The sequence below is a fragment of the Sturnira hondurensis genome, unplaced genomic scaffold (genome assembly GCF_014824575.4).
Source record: "Sturnira hondurensis isolate 20B ecotype Veracruz unplaced genomic scaffold, ASM1482457v3 Scaffold0025370, whole genome shotgun sequence".
NCBI lineage: Eukaryota > Metazoa > Chordata > Mammalia > Chiroptera > Phyllostomidae > Sturnira > Sturnira hondurensis.
The window spans coordinates 6,438,859-6,447,641 of record NW_028098001.1 but is presented as its reverse complement, the minus strand read 5'-3'; positions in this window follow the sequence as shown (position 1 = coordinate 6,447,641).

Here is an 8,783-nt window from a genome sequence, read left to right as displayed (position 1 = left end):
TTTCCAGTGAGGTGGGGCCATGTGCCCAGATGTGCCAATGGACCGTAAGGAGATAGATAGATGATGAGGTGTGTCACTCTGGGAGGAGACAGTGAAAAGCCCTCCTCTCTCTCCTTCCCTGCTTCAATGCCAGTGGCATTCGAACCTTCCAGGTGGCAGCCCCTCATCAGCCAGAGACTCTGACAACAAGCAGCAGAGTCCCCTAACCATGGCCCTGACTTCAGTTCACAATGGATTTGTCGTGTGCGCAAATGACACGTTAGAAATTTCAGATTGTTTGGTTATCATGGTATAACCTAGCTTATCTATCTAAGACATTCTAAAATCCACATTTTTGTTCCTATCCATTTAATCCTCATTTAATCCTCCTCAAACTAGGAGAGTATTTGTTCTTTATACCCATAAGTCTAGGCCACAACCATAAATGTGAGATAACACTCATAACAATGCAGAAATAACATGGAACCAAAATGTGAGCCCTGGCTAGTATGGCTCACTGGATTGAGCACCAACCTGCAAACCAAAGGGTTGCAGGTTCGATTCCCAGTCAGGACACCTGCCTGGGTTGAGAGCCAGGCCCCCAGTAGGGGGTGCATGAGAGGAAACCACAGACTGATGTTTCTCTCCCTCTCTTTCTCCCTCCCTCCCCACTCTCTAAAAATAAATAGACTTTTTTTTTTTAAAAAAATGCATATTGTGTGTATGTGCATTTACTGTTGGAAATGTTCACAAAGATTATCTGGATAGTAGAATTATGGGCAAATTTTATTTCTGTTCTTTATATCATCTTTCTGTATTTATCCAGTTTTCCTCAGTGTATATACATTCCTTGTATAATCAGAAAATAATTTTAACATTATTTTTGTAAAAGACATTGGCTACATTGGTATCAGCAAAACATATTAAGACATATAGGCATTCAAAACTATGGTTCTTTACTGCTAAAGACACAATTTGCTGACCCCCTCCCTGCTCCTGGGTTCTGCCTCACTGATGTCACCCATGGCCTTTGTGTGGATGTGGGCTCTCATCACTCTCACAGACTCAGGCCCACAGGGTCCATGTGTTGTGGCGGCGACGAACAAATTCACACAGACTACAGAAGTCCTGTGGAGAAAAGGGACAGCACAGCCACTCTCAGTCAGAGAGAGGGCCCCGACCCCTGCCTGGATAGGCTTTTATTGCTTTTCTTGGCATATTACATACAGGATGGTCTTCATTTACTATGCACAGGTTTGCTTTAGGTGGTTAACTTTTACAGATAACAAAGGAAAGGATGTTACTTATTACCTCAAAGAAAAAGGATATTTGCAAACGCAAGGGGAAAAGTGGTTGAACTGGTTACACTCCATACTTGGGAGGTTTAGCACAGATTTTAGGAAGTTACTTTAAAGGTATGCGGTGAACATTAGCTGCCTCAATTCAGGGTGAGGGAGTTTTAGCAAAAAGCAAGCCTCGAAGCAGCCTAGGTACAACGCAAGCCTGATTCCCCACAGGAAAACCAATCTATAGTCTCAGTTCCTGTCTGCCAACTCACTCCCTGCAGGTTTTCCAAGTCAAGGTCTGGGCTACATTCATCAGGCCATGTGGAACGGCTCCCTATACACATGTATGTCACATGTTTTTCTCTCTCTGCACTAGACCACAATCTCCTTGAGGGAAGCCAAGATCATGTTGAAATAAAATGTCAACAGGGCTGGTCCCCCTCTCCAAACTCTGGGGAAGAGTTTGTCCCATGCCTCTCCCCTAGTTTCTGTCAATGACCAGCATTCCTTGGCTTGTAGTCAATCACATTGTTCCAATCTCTGCCTGCCTTTCCATTGCCTTCTATCTTATAAGGACACATGTGGTTATATTTAAAGCCCACTCACTTAATCCAGGATAAACTCCTCCTCCCAAAACCCTTAATTTAATCACACCTTTAACCATATAAGGTAATAGTTAATGTTTCCATGACCACCATTGAGCCCCACTATGCCTAGCATAAGATGAAATTAGCATTCCATAATATTTCTTAAGTGGATTAATAAATTATAAATACATCTCGACCCCTCCACGAAGTCTGACTTATTCCTTCCAGACATGATTAGAGACACCTTATCTACTCCACATTTACTATACCCAATCATTTCATCCACAGTCAGGTAAAAAAAGAGGTGTATTTGGACCTGAACCTGTGGTCCTTAATGGGCTAATACAATTTTTGGCACACTGCTGTTTCGGGAGAAGAAAGGTCTTGTTTCCCTTTGTCCAGTCGGTTGTTTAATATAGTCAGTAGCATGCTGAGCAAATCCGCATGGGGTCTTCGGCCCTTTCTCTCAAGGCTGAAGGGAGGATTAATCTCCAACGGTGATACTTCTTTCTTTTGCAGACCAGCCAGCAGGAGCTCTCAGTCCAGAGTGAATCTCACCAGATGGAAGGCTGGAGGTCCACGCACTGCCTAACATAAAATCAACGCTGTAATTATTAGTCAAATCGGAGAATAAGAGTTATTGAGTGGCCTGCTATGGAAATCAGTATAAGGATAACTAATGGGGGAAAGGATGTATCTCTTAGTTAACATGAAAACAGTTCTTCTTCTTGGAGGTGAATGAGAGATAACCTAGTACAGTTACACCTTTTCTTCTCCGGGCCCCTGCACTCCCCTCAGGCATTGTCCAAGTTCTGCATGTCCAGTCAAACCAGTTTCCAGTATAATGTTAATTTTTTAAACTCAAACCATAGATTGGATTCAAGACGTCTCTCTCCTCGTATCAAATCTCAAATTCTGTATTAGTGTGAATTCTGATCATCTTTGAAACATAGTAAGTTCATAAATTATGAAAGAGAGCCTTTGCAAGTGCACAGAATTTAGAACCCACTCTTCCCCTGTAACTTCCAACTGAGAACAGAATTGCCAAATTTAGAGTGCTGACATTTGACAATCCTACCTGCAACCTCCTTGTCTGTACAGACACGACACAAACACACATTTGCTGCTGACACAAGTGTACCCCAAGGAGTTGCCATGTTTAGAGAACAAAGCAAAGGTCAGCACTTCCACTGTCTTGGGAGCCAAGACCACTGAGAGGAAACAGGAGCAAAATGACCTTTTAGCAATGAGGCACCTAGAAGGCACTGCAGTGCTGTATGTGTGATGTGACAGCCAGGGCTGTGAAGAGATCCAAGGGACACAGGACAGCGAGGAAAGGACCTGGAGGGAACAAAGGGGCACTCCCCAGAAAATGTGCCCCCCCTCATGAAACCAGGCTGGCCCTGGCTGCAACCCATTGTGGAAAGCACCTCATGCCATTTACACGCAAAACTGGCCCACATCTCCTTGAGTCTCTTTCATTTCCACTTGCTACTCTAGCATTTGCTTTCCTGCACACACTGGCTCGTTAAGAAAGCTGTTACAGTTTCTTTTTGGCTTCCTGTCTCTTGCTTCATCATCATAACATCAAGGCCCTGATTTGTGTGGAAGAAAGAAGTAATCTCCATGAATCCATTTTGTCAAAACTACTAGACAATTACGTTAGCTTGTCATCTGAGGTTTAAGAAATTAAAATACATATTCTTTTGCATATAAGTAGAAAAAACTGAAAGAATGTGCACCAATCTGTGAACAATGGTGTTCTAATTAGGGGTACAGGAGGAAGGAAATAAAGAAAAAATTTTCACTACATTTTTGTTTCACTTGAATTTTTTGCAGTCATTCTATAATATTCTTGTACTTACAAGAAATCAATAAAGCTACTTTCCATCTTGTAAAAAAAGCTGAGCAGCTTCATTTTTGCTTCTTACTTTGCCAACAGACAACAAGGTTATTCTGAAATTGCAATTTGTGATGAGACCGTTGTGTTCGGGTGTGTGTGCATGCACTTGCACTTCTCATAATGATGAAGTGTGCATGCACGTGAGGAGCTCAGGGACAACAGTGCCACCGAGGGCTTTTGCCTTCTGTCTGGAAGACCCTGAAGTGTAAATGCTTCATCTGCACACCGCTCATTGCGCAGAAGAAGCAGTCACACCTCCTCTCCCTCTCCCAGCTTTGCAGCAGGGACCTGAGCGCCGCCAGGGAACAGGCCTCCGTCTGGTATACACCAGTAATCTTCCCCAAGAAGGCGGGGCTCTGTGCCTGACAACCAGCGACACATAACCAGCAAAAATAAAGACTTAACAAAAATGACGGATAAGGATGGGGACGCACACCCATTCAACTAACCAAGCCAACAAAAATATGCGTGAAAATAAACATTAAAACAAGGAAATGGAAAAATAAAAAAGATAGCGGGCATCACTAAAGTGACTGGAAATACAGGGAGCCGATCTAAAGATGCTCTTGTGTGAAGGGGGAAGAGAAACGAGGAGGGAAAGCAGGGACAGACTTTCTTCCTCCATATTTCTTGCCCTAAAACCATGGCTTGGAATTATAACAACTCTCAAAAAAGAGTTGATTTTTCCAATTTTGCCTTGGAAATGCAGAGAGCTGGAAAGATCTTGCAGCCACATTTACAACAAGAGAAAAAAAATGGAGCAAAAAATGGACAACTTTTCCTGACCCTGTGAGAAAACTGAAGTCACAGGGCAAATATCTGGGGAGAGACAGGCATCCGCAGGGAGAAAGAAAGCCAAGTATTTGTTTACTTCGGCCAAATACTGCCAGCTACCAAATGCACTGAGAGGAAGATTTAGTGGAAGTTTAAAGAATTAACAAAGTCCAGTGTGGGCTAGTTAGAGATTGTGAAATGCCCGGGAGCCACAGACCTAGGGCGTTCAATACTTCTTGCAGATTTCACTTCACAGACCCTTTCCTTCGCACAGAGTAACAACCACTAAGAAGATAACATAGAATAGAGCTGAAAAGAGTGCAAATGATAGATTCTCTTTAGGATTAGACACTGAGAAAAATCCTCTGGCAAAATAACCCACATCGTAAAAACAAGTTATCCCTGGAGAAATCTGAAGCCTGTAGATCTCTAAGGATAACCCAAAGAAATCTCAGACCCTGACTAGGTTAACGCAAACCTCACACAAAAGACGCAGAAGAAAAACAGATGTGTTCATATACAAGTATAAAAAATATTTACTACAGTATCTTCTAGCCTATAAAATCCGTACAGCTTCCAAAACAAGTGAGGCATATGAAAAGGTAGGAAAAATTCAATGTGAAGAGAAATATTCAACGGAAACAGACTAATATATGACACATTAGAAATCACGCAGAGAATTTAAAGTAACAATGACTAATATGTTAAAAACTCTAATGAAAAAAGTAGACAACATGCAAGATTAGATAGATAATTTCAGCAGAAAGATAGAAACTATACAGAAGAATCAAATGAAAATATAAAACTAAAACCGTAGTAACAGAGATTAAAAAATGCCTTCAGCAGACCACCCAGGAGCTATGAGACAGTATCAGATGATCTCACAAGTATGATCCCAAAAGTACAAAGTAGGAAAAACAGGGCAGAAGAAATACTTGAAGAAATAATGGCTGAGAAATTTCTAAAAGTAGTAACATATACTAACCACAGATCAAAAAATGCTCAGCAGAATAAGCATGCATACAGGGAGAGAGAGAGAGAGAGAGAGAGAGAGAGAGAGAGAGAGAGAGAGAGGCTTACTGTATCAAAACTTTTGGGAATCAAAGACAAAGAGAAAATCTTAGAGGCAGCCAGAGGAACAAATTAAAACCACGTGAGATACCATATATACCTACTAGAATGACTCAAAAACGAACGGATAATATCTAGTGCTGATGAGAATGAGAAGATACTGGCACTTATATTGCTGGTGGAATATAAAATAATATAGTTTCTCTGGAAAGCAATTTTCCAGTTACTTACAAAAAATAAATACACACTCACCAGATAACCCAGCAATCCTACACCTAGAAAGTTATCCTAGAGAAATAAAAGTGTATGTTCACACAAACGTTTGGACATGGTCATTTATAGTGGTTCTATTCATAATCACACACACACACAAAATGGAAACAATTCAATGGGTACAGGGATTGAGCAAAAAAGGTAAAGGGATTCATGGACATGGACAACAGTGTGGTGACTACTGGGGAAGAGAAGTATAAGGGGACTACATGGCCCTGGAAAAAATACAATGAAGATGATTTTAAAATTTTAAATAAAAAATAATCCTTTACGCTAAAAAAAAATTTTAAAGAAAAAAATTGAGCGTGTTTGGCTTAACTCGGCCCATGTGAGCGTTGTCATCTTTTCAGGTCTGCCTGCCCTCTACTCGGGCCTGTAGCAGTTATCAGGGTGAGACGTGCCTGTCCACACAGAAGTAAAGCGGTATCTCACACACAAGTGAAGGGCTATTTCTTAATCCAATTTGGTATCGATCTAAGCCAATCTGTAGTCAACTTATCACTAATAGAGCTCAGTATTAATCTCTATTTCTTGTATTTTGTTTTTCAATTGATTCCAAATTTAGGAGAAAAAGAGGGTAAAAATAATGTTTAATTATTGTTTTAAGTGTGGTCCAAACTATTCTTGAAACCTTAGCACATATTTTATTTCTTTACTTATTTGTTTCAGTGTAGAATTCTGGGTTGACAGAGGTTTTTGGTTTGGGGGTTTTGGGGTTTTTTTTAGTTCTTTAAAGGTGTTGCTCTACTCTTTTGTTTCTGGTGAAAAAACTGTTCTCATACCTAATTTTTTATTCCTATATATTATAAGATATATTTTTTCTGTTTTTTTAATGTTTCTTTTCTAGGTTTAAAAAATATTTTTCTCCATAATTGATTTTCAGTAATTAAAATAGTATGTGCCTTCATTAGTCCTTTTCCACATTTCTTACAGTGAGAGTTTGCTGAACTTCTTTGATTTGTGGGTTAATAGTTTTCATCAAATTTGAAAATTTTTCCAATATTTTTATTGCTTTCCATTTTTTTTGTTCTCCATTCTTCGGGACTTTAATTATACATATATTAGGCTGTCTGAGGTCCCATAGCTCATTAATAATTTTTAATATTCTTTTAATTCTTTTTCTTTATGTGTTTCATTTGGAATCATTTTTATTACTATGTGTTCAAACACACTAATTTTTGTTCTGCAATGTCTAATCTAACATTAATTCCACCCAGAGTGTTTTTTCATCTCAAGTATTGCAGTTTTAATCTGTAGAAACTTAAGTTAGGTCACTTTCATATCTTCCATGACTCCACTTAATGTTTCAAACATCTGGATTACTTATAATAATTATTTTAATATCCTTGTGTGCTAATTTTATCATCTGCATCAGTTCTCAATTAGTTTGGCTTGATTGATGTTTTTCTCTTCTTTTTTTCTCTTTTTGTATTGTAATTCAAGTAAAATTGTCTCCATCCCCTCCCCCCACAATTCCCCCCAACCCCAGCCATCCCCACCTCCCATTCTTGATCCTACTGCTCCTTGATTTTGTCCATGGGTCCTTTATAAACGTTCCTTGACAACTATTCCCCATTTTCCTTCATTATCCCCTCCCATCTCCCCTTTGATTACTGTCAGTTTGCTCTTTATTTCAATGTCTCTGGTTATATTTTGCTTACTTGTTCATTTTGTTGATTAGGTTCCACTTACAGGTGAGATCATATGGCATTTGTCTTTCACCAAATGGCTTACTTCACTTAGCATAATGCTCTCCAGATCCATCCATGCTGTCACAAAGGGGAGGACCACCCTCTTTCTTTCTGCTGCACAGTATTCCATTGTGTAAGTATGCTGCAGTTTTTTAATCCACTCATTTACTGATGGTCACTTAGGCTGCTCCCAGAACTTGACTATTATAAATTGTGCTGCTATGAACATTGGGGTGCATAGGTTCATTTGAATCGCTGTTTCAGGATTCTTAGAATAAAATCCAAGAGGTAGAATTGCCAGCTCAAAAGGCAGTTCCATTTTTAGTTTTTTGAGGAAATTCCATACCGTTTTCCACAGTGGCTGCACCAGTCTGCATTCCCACCAACAGTGCACTAGGGTTCCCTTTTCTCCACAACCTCTCACCAGCACCTGCTGTTTGTTGATTTGCTTATGATGGCCATTCTGACCAATGTGAAGTGGTATCTTATTGTGGCTTTAATTTGCATCTCTCTGATGGCTAGTGATGCTGAGCATCCTTTCATATGTCTCTGGACCCTCTCTATGTTCTACTTGGAGAAGTGTCTGTTCAGATCCTTTGTCCATTTTTTAATTGGGTTGTCTGTCTTCCTGTAGTGGAAATGTGTGAGTTTTTTGGAGATCAAACCCTTGCTGATGTATCATTGGCAAATATATTTTCCCACGTAGTTAGTTCCCTTTTCATTTTGCTGATGTTTTATCTAGCTGTGCAGAAGGTTTTTATTTTGATGAAGTCCCATTTGTTTGTTTTTCCTTTATGTCCCTTGCTCTAGGGGACATATCAGTGAAAATATTGCTGCATGGAATATCTGAGATTTTCCTCCTTATGTTCTCCTCTAGGGCTTCCATAATGTCATGAATTACATTTAATTTTGATTCATCTTGAGTTTATTTTTATACATGGTTTAAGCTGGTGGTCAAGTTTCATTGTTTTGCATGTAGCTGTCCAAGCTGTCCAGATCTCCCAACACCATTTTGTTGAAGAGGCTATTTTTACTCCATTTTATGCTTCTGCCCCACAACGTTGAATATTAATTTGCCACAGAGACGTGGGTTTATTTCTGGGGTCTCTATTCTGTTCCATTGATCTATGTGTCTGTTCTTATGCCAGTATCAGACTGTTTTGATTACTGTGGCCTTGTAATACATTTTAATATCAGGTACTGTGATCCTTCATACTTT